The sequence below is a fragment of the Balaenoptera acutorostrata genome, chromosome 9, assembly GCF_949987535.1.
Source record: "Balaenoptera acutorostrata chromosome 9, mBalAcu1.1, whole genome shotgun sequence".
Lineage (NCBI taxonomy): Eukaryota > Metazoa > Chordata > Mammalia > Artiodactyla > Balaenopteridae > Balaenoptera > Balaenoptera acutorostrata.
The window spans coordinates 61,503,952-61,520,040 of record NC_080072.1 but is presented as its reverse complement, the minus strand read 5'-3'; positions in this window follow the sequence as shown (position 1 = coordinate 61,520,040).

The following is a 16,089-nucleotide window of genomic DNA, read 5'->3' as shown; positions in this document are numbered from 1 at the left end:
TGGCTTGTCATTTTTTACTGATTGAATTCAACTCTTGGGGCATGGATAAACACATGAGCACTAGTCTAAAAGAGAGGAGATATAGGTTTAATTTTATGACCTACCTATATGTCCATGACTTTGGGCAAGTTAATTCGCTTTTCTAGATACTAGTCCTTTCTGAAGAGTGAGGTTATTGTCTGGATATTCAGGATCCTTTATCTGTAGCAAAGTCTGAAATTCTTTCAGCTCTGGTAGGAATGCTGGAAACGAACTTTCATCACTTGTTTCCAGAAAAGTACATCCTATGATGTCCAGGGTAGAACTGGGCTCAATGTTAAGTAGACCTTAACATTAGTCTACTATGAGGAACACTTTTGAAAGCTTAAATTGTTTAGCCAAACATCTTGTACATAATGGGAGATCCCCTTTATGACAGGAGACACATAATGAATGCAAATTGAACTGAATAAGTGAATAGCGAATGAAGTCAGTTAATTATATCACATTCTGGGTATTCCCAGAACAATCCATTGAAAGAGAGAAACAATTGGACGGTTCCATATTGCACACCAACCATGTGAAGTAGATTTTTATTACTCCACTTTATAAATAAAGAACCCAGTGGTCAGAGGTTCAGTTATATTTTGGCAGCTTGTAACTCTTTAGACAAAGACTTAGTCTTCTGAAACCAATTCCAGTACTTTTTTCTAATATACTGTACCTTTATCTACTATTTCTATTATCTTTTAAATATTTAAAGAGCTTCCTGGCATATTCTAACCACTTCAGAATTAAAATACTTATTAGTTCACTGAAGTATACTGATAAAGTCATTCCTTATAGTTACTTTATAATCTAAAGAGAATCTTAAGAAAAATATTTCCCACATGTATTTCTCTGATGGTCATTGAGGAGATAATAAATAAATGAGAGAAAATTATAAAAAGTGACTTGCATTTTGAGGAATAAGGGACAATATATGGTTCCTCTATCTATAAACACAAAAAGAAATCTGAAGCTCATAAAAAATCAGTTTGTAACCTCATTCTTTGTCATATGGCGATGTTAACCACAGCCTTTTGGGCTATCCGTGCTTGGCCAAACTTCCCAAGAAATCCTTCTTATTTCCTAAATAGTTTATTGAAAAGGGTAAAGTTCTTTAGTTAGATGAACTACAGCTTAAATCCTGTCTTGACTCTACAGATGTAATTAAATATCAAAAATCTCAGCATACTGGCTCCAATACCTACTTACTTGATGATCTGGGAGGTATTGCTTAACCTCTTGTCTGTGAAATGAGGGGAAAAATATATCAAAACAGGTATTGGGTACATTCAGTAAGTCAAGTCTTTGGATATACTATCTAAAATTTTTAACTTCACTGAGGATCAGCTCTCTCATCCATAAAATACGAGTGATTACTATATAATGGGCAACTGTAAAGGTTTAAAGTGATAATTAATATACAACACCTAACACATAAGAGGCCTCCAATTATGATATTATTGTCATATTCTCAATTGTCAGTCCCCAACCAGGGGTGTGTATGAAAAAATCACCTGTAGTGATCGGGTACTTGCCCAGATGATACCTGATTGACAGACTCAGAATCTCTGTGGAGTGTATTCAGGATAGTTATTTTTTTTAAGCTAAACAAATAATTATCATTACAACTCTGGTTAGAAATAAGCAGTGGTCTAATTTTCTGGATCATACCTTTTCTCTTCCTTTTCCTACATTCACTCATTTTAGATTAGAGATTGTTCCAATATAGTCCTGAGGTATTTATACTCTCTTGAATTTGGCCAATATAGCTGCCACCTCTGTCTATATTTAATAAAAAGAGCAATTAGATTTATCTGGATTTTGGAGAGCCCTTTCATTTTATGTGCATGGATCTTTGTTAAGAGAAGTTTTATTTTATTATGTTTTTAACTTTTGTTTCTGTTATAATTATTCTGGTTTCTACTTGAGAAAAAATAATAAATCTTATGTTGTATTTTCATTTTCAAATTTTTCATTGTTCTTTTTAAAAAATTTTTATTGGAGTATAGTTGATTTACAATGTTGTGTTAGTTTCTGCTGTAGAGCAAAGGGAATCAGTTATACATATACATATATCCACTCTTTTTTAGATTCTTTTCCCATATAGGCTGTTACATAGTATTGAGTAGAGTTCCCTGTGCTATACAGTAGGTCCTTATTAGTTATCTATTTTATATATAGTAGTGTGTATATGTCAATCCCAATCTTCCAATTTATCCCCTCCTTTACCCCCAGTAACCATAAGTTTGTTTTCTACATCTGTGACTATTTCTGTTTTGTAAATAAGTTCATTTGTACCATTTTTTTAGATTCCACACAAAAGCGATATCATATGATATTTGATTTTCTCTGTCTGACTTAAGAAGTCTGTAATTTCTGTAATTCAATCTGGCCTTACATTTAGGCTTTTAATCCACTTTGAGTTTATTTTTGTGTATGGTGTTAGGGAGTGTTCTAATCAAAACAGTATGGTACTGGCACAAAAACAGAAATATAGATCAAAAGAATAGGATAGAAAGTCCAGAGATAAACCCACACACCTGTGGTCACGTAATCTATAACAAAGGAGGTAAGAATATACAATGGAGGAAGGACAGTCTCTTCAATAAGTGGTGCTGGGAAAACTGAGTGGTGCTGGGAAAACTGGACAGCTACATTGTTCTTTTTATTTTCATACTCTTAATATTTATAATAAACTCAGAAACTGATTAAATCTGTCCTCCACATTCTGATTTAATTTCCGACCCAATTACCTTTGATATTTACTACCTTTAATGCAGATTTTCATTTTGATATTTGAATTTGACTTTTAAAAATTTCCTATTTATCCTTTTAATCTCTTCATCTTCCTTTTCACTTCAAGCTGCTGACTTTTTTTTTATTCAGCCTTTTATTTGCTTACGAACTTGTACATGTTCTAGTTGTTGTAATAAATAACTTTCAATGATTTGGTTTTCATCTGCAACTGTGGGATATTTGCTTTCTCTTTATTTCCTTTTTTTCCCCATTAGTTACATGTAACTCAAGAGCAAGCAAATACGTACAGTCCCAAGTAGATACCCCTATAGATCTAGATTTGGCAAATCATGAACTTTTTTTTTTTTTTTTTTAAATTTATTTATTTCTATTTATGGCTGTGTTGGGTCTTCGTTTCTGTGCGAGGGCTTTCTCTAGTTGTGGCAAGCGGGGGCCACTCTTCATCGCGGTGCACGAGCCTCTCACTATCGCCTCCTCTCTTGTTGTGGAGCACAGGCTCCAGATGCGCAGGCTCAGTAATTGTGGCTCACGGGCCCAGCTGCTCCGCGGCATGTGGGATCTTCCCAGACCAGGGCTCGAACCCGTGTCCCCTGCATTGGCAGGCAGATTCTCAACCACTGCGCCACCAGGGAAGCCCCTCATGAACCTTTTAAGTTGCCTTTGCCCCCATGTTTGTCTTGATCATATCCCATTCTCAAGTATAAAGATGAATGATAGGTTAAGACATAGGGCTTCTAGCATAAGTTTAATGCCTTCTATATGGAAGAGCTTTAAGTAGTCAAATAGTGGGAGTTGAAAGAAATAATTAACAATAACCTCTAGTGTGATGCCTCTAGCATTAACTCTCAATCTGAGATTTCTCTACTAAGTTGAGGGCAGAGGTGCGGAAAAGATTTAACAATCAGTTATCTCTTTGAAAAGTAGTTCTGGAAGACAACTCTTCTATGAATATGTAAACAGTAAAAATTTAGACTTTCATTGCTATCTTTGTTGATTTTTCAATTATAATTGTCTTCCTTTGTGATTATTATGAATAAGTAGATTACCCTTCAAAAATAATGTAAATAGTGTTGACAAGACTTATCTAAAGTTGTTTTCCCTCAAGCAGAACACTGTACCATATGTTTCAGAGATAATAGCAATTGAAATGTACACCAGTTAATTGACTATGGCCTTTGTCCTCATGGCTAAGTTGCAGACACACAGATGAGACATAGCTCTCAGTAATGCCTAAACTCATATAATTAGTCCACCTTAAACTATAGTGTCTATTCCCTTAAGATCCTTAAGAGAGATGCTTGGCAAGAATCCTTTGATATCAAATCTATATTTATATCCTATAGTTCCAATCTCTTATGCTCTCTTGTGCAAAAGAGGAAGCAGAGATAAGTTTTTTTTTTTAATCCTCCTAGATGTAGATTTCAACAGTCTTTATTACCTAAGTCTTATCACAAAATATTCATCCTTTTGTCAATTAGAACTTAATCAGTCACAGTCTTGAGAAATGGCCATTTTTTTTCTAGCTACTTTAAAAATCTAGGAAATCTCTGAATTATATGCAGTGTGATGTAGTAGAAAGAACTCAGACTTTCGAACCAATCAGACTATGTTAAAATAGGTTCATATAACACTTCTGCTATTTATTAGCTCTGATGTCTTGGTCAAATGATGGAATATCTCTGAGACTCAGTTACTTTGTCTCATAGAAGAAGGAGGACAAGGATAAGGAAAAAGAGGGAGAGAAAAAGGAGGAGAAAGAAAGTGAGAAAGAGGAGGAAGGAGGAGGTAGGAGGGAAAGAGAAAGAGAAATAATTCAAATTTCAGGATAGTAATCACTGGAAATTCTATGTGTAAAGAGACTGGCACATAGTAGGCTCTTATTTTATTAAAGCAATTTCTAGTCTTTCAAAGAAGGACAAATAAGCCACGTCTTTCTCTGTGATTCTTAAGGCAACATAATGGAGCAATTCAGACCACTTGAATCTGAATCTTACTTTCCCACTTAATAGTGTGACCTTGGACAAGATACTCAAACTTTCTGCCTCAGTTTTCTCTTCTATAAAAATGAGGAAAATCACAATAACTACCTCATTGCATCGGGAAGATGGAGTGAGTAATTTTCTGTAAAACACGTAGTAAGTCTTACTTAAATTTTTACTATTTTTTCCTAACAGTGAGAAATGTCTTTCTATACCAGGCAGAGATAAAAATTACCAATCAGATCATTGGTTTCTTATCCTGTAAAACTAATATTTTCCACTCAGGTAGTGTTTAGCAAATTGCCAAGCACTAGCAGAAAAGATGAAAAGCATGCACTTTGGTGTGAGTTAGTTTTGGAATTTTGTCTAGGCTCTGTCATTAACTAACTATGACATTTTGAGCAAGTTGCTTAACATCAGACTCAGTCTCCTTGTTTCCAAAAATGGTCTTAATGACAGTACTCACTCCATAGAACTGCTGTGAAGATTAAAGTATACAACGAAGTTAACCTGGTGTGGGCATTGCTGACCTGTTGAAACTCATAATAATGAGAATAATAATAAAAACACTATCAAGAATGAGATTTAAAAAGGGAAAAATGTCATCTATTATTATTCCTATTTTAATTTATTTTCTTAACAGTAAAAATATATGTTATCCCTAATTTTTCCATCATTTTCTACACAGAGGTCCAGGGAAGTGATTTGCTTAAAATCAAATGAGTAATGGATTGTAGTAGAAATTGAATTCTTCTTAATCACATTTTAAGACTATGCTACCTCTTAGATTTAATAAAAATAAATATAACTGACCTGAGAAATAGTTTTCAGGACTAAAATAATCACATTTTCCAAAGCTGCATAAAATAACTGGAAAAAGACTAGCAGTGTATCATCGTTAAAGTCATTCTAATGATATTTTGAAATAAAATTAGCCTTCAGTGACAATTTTATACGACACTAGACATGACATTTGTCCTTTTATTTTCTCAACAGTAATAAAAAACTCGGCATGACTGCCCTCATTTGTGATGTTTCCCCATCATAAATATGAGGAAACTGAGGCTCAGAGAGTTTAAGTAACTTGCCTTAGCAATCAGGTCAGATCTACCTGACTCAGAACTCCAGACTGTTTCTATTATTTAATCCTGATGCAAGATTAAAAATAAATTCAGTTAGCCTCCCTTCCAGGTCTAGCTAAAAATCACTTAGAAATGCTTGCTGAGTGGTTCTTCTTTTTTTTCTCCCCCATAAAGGATTCTAAGGGATATAATGGTTTGAAACCCCTTTGTCACTTAACATTTCAAATATACTAACAGATGGCTTCTCCCAACTCTAGGCAGATGATGGTTCAGAAATAAGTGGTGTTGGGAGAGTTCTTGGGAACGCTCAGGGACAGGAAAGACAGCTGTCACGGAATATCTTAATTACAGCATTTACAAAGTTCTAATTAATGTAATGGTACTTTTATGATTATATTAATGTTATGACCATCAGGGCATTTGTTGCTGAACTCATTTGGCTGGATAATTTGGAAGTCATTTCATATTTTAAGGCTAACAACTGTTATATGAGCTTTAAGATCTTTTTGCTTTCCAGTAGAAAGATAAAGCAAAAATTATTTTATACCTAACTATATAGCTGAAAAATGTGTTTTTTAAAATGTTTTTTGCTGAAAATATGAATTGAAAAGGATAGACATTTATATATTACAATGAAAAAAAGAACTATTATAGAACGTATTGGAGAAAGAAGAGTGCCTTTAGAGTCTAGATGCTTGTGCCATATACTGGCTGTGTGATCCTGGGCAAGTCATTTCATTCTCTTTCGTTTGTTTCCCTTACAATTAAATGGGGATGATGACAATAATATCTACTTTTCTTGATTGTGATAAGAACAGTTTAGGTTATATCTAAATCATGTTTAGTTTATAGGGTTTTTTTTAATATATAAGGAATTGTAAATTCTATTATATTTGAATCTCTCAGTGGAAGCTAGATGAAACTAAAATGAAAATTTTGAATTACAAATGCCTCTTTTATTCAAACAAATACATTATGGCTTTTAAAAAATTGTTTCTTTTTTTATTATTTTCAGTAGAACATATTAGGTGAATAAGAAGGGTCTTGAATTAAACAGCTGAGTTTGAATCCTGCCTCTGTTATGCAGCTGTGATCCAGGGCGGGCAGGTTGCTTATCCTCTCTGAGTAATGGTTCCTTTAAAGAAAAGTTGTTTGAATAACTGCCAAACACAGGGCACTATTGTGAAAACAAATGAGTTAGCATGTGGTATAGCATCTACATATAGATACATTCTATCTTATCAGATACATACTATTTTAACAGATATAGCACTATTTTTATCTACCATGTGTTTTTTTTCTCCTTGTTTTAGTATGGCTGTGATTTAGACCATTAGGTTTATTTATAATTCTCAAATCAGAGATAGTAATAAAGATCTCATCAATTTTAAACATAGGTGTATAATAAAGTTTCAATTACAAATAATGATTATTTATGCAGTTATTTTTATCTTATCTCTTCCAGTAGTTAAGTTCCATGAGGGGGGAGAACCATGCCTAAATTACTTAGTAAATGTTAAAATGTTTTGAATGAATCAAGAAATTCCACTTTGAATTCCATCTTAAAATTGATTTAATCATTTTAGGACACTGTACAGGGCAATGCGAGTTTAACAAGAAAACAGTTCAACTGAATGCACCTTAATTTCAGGACAATCATTAGTCCTTTTTTATTGTTAGTTGACTACATTCACTAACTATTTTGATAAGCCCCTAAAGTAGTCCTGCCCGTTATTTTCTATAATACCACCTTAATTTAGTATTTATCCATAAACATACTGCAATCTGAAATTATTATTATTGTTTGTTTCCTTATAATATTATCTATTTCCTCATCTGTACCCTGAGGCTGCGAGCTTTGTCTGCCTTATTTAATATTATATCCTAATTTAACTAGGAGCGCTGTGGGCACACAGGAGGTCAAGAACCAACCAATAAATATCATTTGCATGAGTAAGTCTCAGGCAACTTAGGCTCTCCCTACTGCCATGACATACTGGTTTTTAGACTAAACTGATGAGCCAAAATAAATGATTTGATGATTTAGCAAGAGACAATATCACTAATAAAGGTACTGTTTTGTTATAAAAGTAGAATATTTGTTATAGAGATATACTGAGTGACCAGAATAATTTTTACAATCTTAATTATTTTTAATGCTTATAGATTATAACAGTGAATTAAGCCAAATTGAAGATATGCTTATATAACCAAATAATATCATTTTTAGAGAATTAACACTGTAAATCACAAACTTAACAGGGCAAATAAAAATTCAATTAGAATTTTATTTCATTTTTTTTCCCCAGTAAGCATTTTTGAACATCTATATATGCCAGGCAATGTGATAAATGCTGCAGATACAAAGAGTAGAAAACAATTCTGACCTTGGAGGATCTCAATGTCTAGCAGCTTTCTGTAATTTAGAATGGGAAATTCTGAAAGTATACATAGATCTGGAAAATGTGGAGTTGGAAAAGAAATATTTAAGAAGATTCAGTGGAGCAGATAACATTTGAACTGAGTTAGAAGAATGCAAAGGGATTGGGGAAGATAAGAAGCCGGGTGTTAGAGTGGTTGTGGGTGGAGATTTCCAGGTCAGGAAGACACCACAGGCAAAGGCCTGGGGCTATGAGATAACCTGACCAACTGAGGAAACTAAATACTGTAGCTTCAGTAGTGGAGCTCAAGAGCTTCTGGGAAGTGGCAGGCGATAAGGCTGGGAAGTTAGGGATGACTCTTGAAAGGCTTTGAGTCTCTTTCTAATGAAATAGGCCTTTATGACAATGAGAAATAAATAAAGGATTTGCAGTAGGGAAATTTTGGATTTTGTTTTGTTGTTGTTGTTTTTAGGAGAGTCAGTCTGCTGTTGAAAATAGGTGTGAATGAGGAGAGCAGGACCAGTTAGGAACACAGATCTTCCTCAACTTAAGATGGGGTCATGTCCTAATAAACCCACCACAAGTTGAAAACATAGTAAGTCGAAAATTCATTTAATACACCTAACCAGCCAAATATCATAACTTAGCCTGGCCTACAGTGAACATGTTCAGAATACAATAGCCTGCAGTTGGGCAAAATTATCTAACACAAAGCCTATGTTATAAGAAAGGGTTGCATATGTCATGTAATTTATTGACTACTGTACTGAAAGTGAAAAACAGAATCGTAATATGGGTACAGAACGGTTATAGGTGTATCTGCTGTTTACTGGCGTGACTGTGGGGCTGACTGGGAGCTGTGGCTGCTACTGTGGCCCGGCCTCCTGAGAGAGTATCGTACTGCATATCGCTAGCCCGGAAAAAGGTCAAAATTCAAAATTTGAAGTATGGTTTCTACTGAATGCGTATTGTTTTCACACCATCATAAAATCGTAAAATCATAAGTCAAATGTTAAGTTGAGGACTGTCTGTATATTGCAGAGTCCAGGGTAGAGACTGTGTTGGCAGATTTAAAGTATAGACTGTGGGAAGGAATATGAAAGAATATATGAAATAAAGAAGTATGGTGGATAGGATGGGGTTACTGATAAGATGGAAAATGATGTAAAAGAGGAACAGTATAAAGGGCATCCCTAAGGGACAAGGTGTCATTTGGTGGGAAATCAGAAACATCTACACCTAGGTTTCATTTGAGCCAGCCTGTGAAGGACGGATGGATGGATGGGAAAGGTTTTAATAGGCAATAATGGGAGCAAACAGTGTTTTAAGTAAAGGAACACTGTATGTGCAAAAGCACCCATTTGAAGGGGCACATGTAGGAAGGAGTTGTTTGGTCGGTTCAGCCACATGTTCCAATCAGGTACCATCATGCAAAATGGGTTCTGTTTTATTCATCAGGAATTCTTCTATTAAACCACTTGCCTGTATTGATGAGTTGTTGTGATATACTTGCTTTTGTTTCATAATACTCCATAATAAATGAGAAAATTAGGACAGATCCTGTTACTCCATTGTATTTTAATTACTTTGTGTCAAATGTTGAAAAATGAGTACACATTTAGATGATAACTTACTACTAGTATCATTAAGTCAGGTCGCAGCCTCTCTTGTTTAACAGTCATGGCCAAATTATTGAAGGGTATTGGACTTCCACAGGGCCAGGTGGCTTAAAGACAAATGCAGATGAAAACCTTTGGCACCCATAGTATTTCTTTTTAAAATATATATTTTCTGGAAAGAGAAGAAAGGAATTATACAGATTAATCTCCACTCAATACCCCTAGATTCATTCTCTGTCCTCTCTGTCCTCGTCTTCTCTGCTGTGTGCGCGGAGGAGTTGACCTCTAGAAGTGTGTCACCCATATCTCCCTGTCTTCTGGCTTCTGATTGGATTCACTCAGTGGGACTTATCAGCAGGTCAGCACAGGGTAAGAGAAAACAGAGGTCACAGCATTTCTTCCCCCATTCCTTGCCCGAATCATCTCCACAGTTGTGGCAAGCAGTGGCTAAGTCACTCCATGACTGCTGCTCTTGTTGGCCAACTCCTGCTCTGTGGTAACAGCATTCACTGAGCTCCAGAAACACTGCTTCCTTCCCTTGCCCATTCAACATCATACCCCTTTTCACAAGATTAGACTCTCTAAACCCTGAACACTCCTCTATAAATTGTTTCTTCATTAAAATAATTTCTTTGGAGAAAATTTAAGTGAAATTCAGTTTGAAACTAAGTCTCAAATAACAATTGTCATTTACTGAATTCCTTCTCTGTGGTATCATGCTATTGACTCTCACATACAATACCTCAATCTTTACATTATCACTGAGAGTGTGAAAAATTCACTCCATGTTTACTGATGTGGAAACGTAAGCTCATAACAAATCTTTTCCAATGCTTAATAGATAAGAAACAGATAAGACACATTACCACCCAGAGTACAGACTCTTATATATTTTGTATATCTTTTCATAGAATTATCCCAAAATATTTCATAATGTATTTTGGCTGGCATTGTTTCTAAATTGTAATTTTGATTGTTTGCTGCTAGTATACAGAAATATAATTGCTATATATTGTTCTTGTATCTTGCAACTCTGTAAAATCTTTTAGAAGGTTTTTCTGTAAATTTCATAGGCTTTTCTACATAGATGATTATGCCATCTTTCTTTGCAATCTGAATACTATTTGTATTTATTTCCTTGCATATTAGCATTGCCTAACCTTTAGTACAAAGTTGAATGCATAAAAGTGGTGAAGACAAACATCATTGGCTTTGGGGAGGGGGTTAACTCAATGTTTGACTATAGTTTTTTTATAGATTCCTTTTATGAAGTTAAGGAAGCTCCATTGTATTCATAGTTCAATGAGGTTTTATCAGGAGTGGATGACTAATTTTGCAAATACTTTTTCTGCATCTATTGAGATCATATTGTTTCTCCTTGCAGTTCTGTCAGGTGTTTTTCATGTATTTCAAAGCTGTGTTATTAGTTGCCTAATCTGGCCCATTAACATATATACAAAAATTCTAAATATATTAGTATTAGCCAAATTCATCAATAAGTAAAAGAATAATGCCCCAAAATTATGATGAAGTTTGTTCTTTTCCCAGGAATACAACATTAGTTTAACAGTTGAAAGTCAATCAATGCAGTTCACCATGTTACCAGAATAAAGGAGAAAAGGCTATGATTAGTGTACCTCAATAGATAGAGGAAACGCAGTTGCTAAAATTTAACTCACAGTCATAATAGAAATTATTAGGAAACTAGAAATAAGCAGAAACTTTCTTATTGTTATATCAGGTATCTATAGAAAAAAATCTAACAGTAAATGTCACACTTAATAATAAAATACTGACATTTTCTCCTTTGAGTCAGGAATAAGGAGTGGAAGCCCACTATTGCTATTTCTATTCAATATGATACAGGATATTCTATCCAGAACTAAGATAAAAAAGTAACTAAAAGGCAAAATAATTACAAAGGGAGAAATAAATAAAATTCCTATCAATCAAAAATGCCACTATTGTATATGTAGAAAATACAATATAGTTTGTAGACATCTAAGTGATTTAGAAAGATTTCTATCTACAAGGTTCTTATAAAATATCATTCAATTTCTGTATGCAATGAACAATTAGAAAATAAAATGTAAAAGATACAAGTTTTAATAATACAAAATATCATATGTACAGTAATAAATCTAATGAATGATGTGTAAAATAGTTTCATAGAGAACTACATCATATGATTGAAAGAAAATAGAGAAGACCTAAAAGGAATGGTATTCCATGTTGATGGATTGGCAGGTAATACCATAAAAATGCCAATCTGTCCAAATTTATTTATGTATTTGATGAAATCCTAGTTAAAATTCCAGCAGGAGACTGTGTGTGTGTGTGTGTGTGTGTATATGTGTGTGTGTGTATATGTGTGTGTAGGGGTATAGAGGATAATTCTAACATGTATATGAAAATGCAGAGGGCCAAAAAAAAAATACCCACATAGTCTTGGAAATGAACAAATTTGGGTGACTTTTATTATCAAGACTTTAAAAAGTACTGTTGATTTAAATTGTATAGGAATAGCACAAGGAAAGAAAAAATTAAAAAGAGTTCAAAAAGAGACACATATATAGAAACATTTGATATATGACAAAGGTGAACTGGAAGAGAGTGGGGGGGAAAGTAATCTTTTAAATAACTGGTGAAGTGCCCATTTGGATATCCATATGAAAATAAATGAAACTGGACTCATGTCATGCCATATGCAAAAATATATCTAAGTGGATTGAGAGAATATCTTAATTAGCTTGGGGTAGCCAGATAAATCTCATAAAAGATACGCAATTAATGAATTATATAGGAAAGATTGATAAATTGAACTATATTAGAATTAAGAACTTTTTATCAAAATATTCCACTGAGAAAAGTAAAGAAAAAAATACAGATTGGGACATGTTCTTTGCAATGTTTAATTTATATTCAAAATATATTAAAAAGTTATGCAAATCAGTAAGAAGAAGACAGCTGTATTAATTTTCTTTCATGAGTCTAAAAACTTATGACAAACTTAAGGGCTTAAAACAATATTAACATAATATCCTGCAGTATTGCAGGTCAGAAATCTGTTATAGCTCTGAGGGGGCTAAAATCAAAGTGTTGGCAGTGTTGCGTTCCTTTCCACGGGCCCTAGGTGACAAATCCATTTCCTTGTTCATTCAGATTTGGAATTCAGTTCTGTGCAGTTGTAGGGCTGAGGTCTCCATATCATTGCTGTCAACTGGGCACTGCCCTCAGCTCCTAGAGGGATCTCTCCATTTCTTTTAGGTGTACATCTCAGAATTGGCAACAGGGTGTGTCAAATCATTCTCACACTGTCATCACTCTGACCTTACTTATCTACCTTCCACTTCCACTTTTAAGATTTCATGTGAGAACTTAAACTGGACCCACCTAGATAACCAGGATAATCTTCCCATCTCAAGGTCCTTAACCATATGCACATCTATAAAGCTATTTTTTCCATGTAAGGTAACATATTTACATATTTACCTTATTTAACATATTTACCTTAAGTTCTGGAGCTTAAGGTGTGGACATTTTGGGGTCCCTTATTTCTGCCTATCACAACAGTCAACCCAGTTTGCAAAATGAGCCAGTGAGTTGAACAGGAACATCACAAATGAGGATATCCCAATAGCTATTTAATGTATGAAAAATGAATCATTCTCATTAGTGATAAGGAAAATGCAAATTAAAACCATAAATCAATGCTACTCTACACTCATCAGAATGACTAATATTAAAAAGATCAAAAGTATCATGTTGCTGAGAATAAGGAACAACTGAAGGTCTGATCCACTCTTTGTATGTAAAATTGTAGAACCATTTTGGAACACTATTTGTCTGTATTTACTTAAGGTGAACATATGTCTATCCAAGAGTCCACCAATTCAAATTCTAGGTACATTTCCAATAGTGCACATATGTGCACCAAATATATGTGCACAAAATATTCATGGTAGCATTATTTGTAACAGAAAAAATCTGGAAATAACGTATCTACTAATAGTAGAACTCATAAATAAAACATTGGTGCATTCTTACAATGCAGTGATGTGCAGTAATGAGAATGAATAAACTGCCTCATTTAACAAAAGGGGTGAATCTCATAATATTGAGTATGAGAGACCAGAAATAAGAGTATATATGTCATATAATCTCATTTTTATAAATTTTAATACCAGTACAATTTATCTGTGGTGTTAGATATTAGAATAGTGATTACTTTTGAAAAGGACGGCGAGGTGCTCTTGAGGTGCTTTCGACATTCTATTTTTGATGTGTATAAAGTTTACATGTATATGTTCATTTTGTAAGAATTCATCACGTTCTACATTTATGATTGTTTTTCCTTTTTTTTTTTTTTTGTATTAATTATAGTCTTAAAAGATTGAAGTGCATACATCCCTGGGAAATGGGTGGGAAGACAACATCTAAAGTCAGAAGCACAGTCTGGAAGCTATTTCTCTCAAGTTTTAGTAATATTCAGACTCATTTAAATTGAAAATATGTCTGGTAAATCCTTTATGTTCTGTGGAGTTCAGAGCAAACAGCTTTAGATGCAATGATTCAGATATTTTTCAAAAGAAAGACAAAAACAAAACTAAAACTGAGCACAGAGGCAAGAGCCTGTGGATTGGGGCTTGGGGAGATTAGGGGGCAGGGGGAGAGGAGGGTGAGTATAATTGATCCAAGAGTATATGGGCGGTTTCTTGTGCCCTGATCTAACTCCGGTACTTGCTTTTTTGTGTGTATGGCAGGTAGAAATGACTGGCTCAACTGTTTGTATGTTGCTAGAGATAGAAAGCATGTTTTGGATTGGGATATAGTGTCCTGAATGCTCCTGTGCCTTTTATGGGAGTTCCAGGCTGGTGAGAATTAGTTATGGGCACAAAATAAGACTGACTCTGATATTAACACATTTGTTTGTTTAAACACAGCAGAAGAGGTTTTGAAAAGTATGAGCTAACTCCTGGTTTTACACTTGTGCAGTAATATAAAAAACTAGCATTTAGATGTAGACCACTAGGACCAGTCCTCCCATATATTGTTGTATTTATTCCTAATAATGGCCCTGCTAAATACATATAATTATCTTTATTTACCATCTATAAAGATGTATTTCTCAAGCATTATCTTTCCTTGGAAGCCTATCCTATTGAAATAAAATTGATAACTCTCTTTTTAATGGTTTCTCTCCCTTCACCTCCACACCATCTTACTCCAGTATTGTAGAGCTTATGACCCTTATTTAGGTTTATATTATCCTGTCTTTAGACTGGGAACTATGTTAGGAAGGAATTCTATGTAGTTCATCTCCAGAGTCTTATCCAGGTGACAGACATGTAGGAAGTTCTCAGTAAATGTTTGCTGAAAGAATGAAAAAGATACAGACACAGGAAGTAAGAGAGGCCAGCTTCATGGAGGGCAAAAATCATCCTTATCAAATGAGAACCCAGCTCTTTCTAATTCCAAACTTTTCTACTAAATCACACTAAATGGACATCAAACCTCAATGTATTTGTCAATTTCTGATATTGACAATGAAAACTGCTTCTATCCCTGATACTTTTCCTCACATCCACATTTGGATTTACATTGAGCTTTTTGGTGCCAGACAGACAAGGTTCCTGCTGCCCAGGAAACAATGCACATGGGCAAATGCCAGTTGCATATAATTTAGAAGAAAGAACTGCATTTGAGGTGATTTACATAAAAATAAAATTTGTGCCCATCTCTACTGAATAGGCTCTGGTCAGCAAAGCACAAATCAATCTGTTTGCTCCTAAATTTAAATTTCCATAAGCCATTACATAGTTCATAATCATATTGATGTAACTGAATTGAATTTGCAGAGATTATTCTGTGTGAGAAGGGACTTTCAAGCTATTTAAACTGCTGCTATTCAGTAGATAAGGCCTCTCAAATCTGACCTCTGTTTTACATTGAATTTGTGGCCTAATTTTCATTTCTCTCTGACTTCTCAATTTCTCAGATGAAGAGGTCTCAGAAGCTTTCACACCTGGCACTTTCATATTGGCAGATGCACAGAGAGGAGTAAAGAAAGATGTGCATTTAGAGGGGAAGGAAGGGGTGTGGTAGCAAATTGGTTAATCAAATGAACTTCAGGGTCAGTCACTCCTAGCTTTGAATATGGATTCCCACACATAATACTTATTCATCTTTGGAGTTGCTGAGCCTTTCTAAGCTTCAGTTTCCCCCTCTCTTTCATGTAGATAGT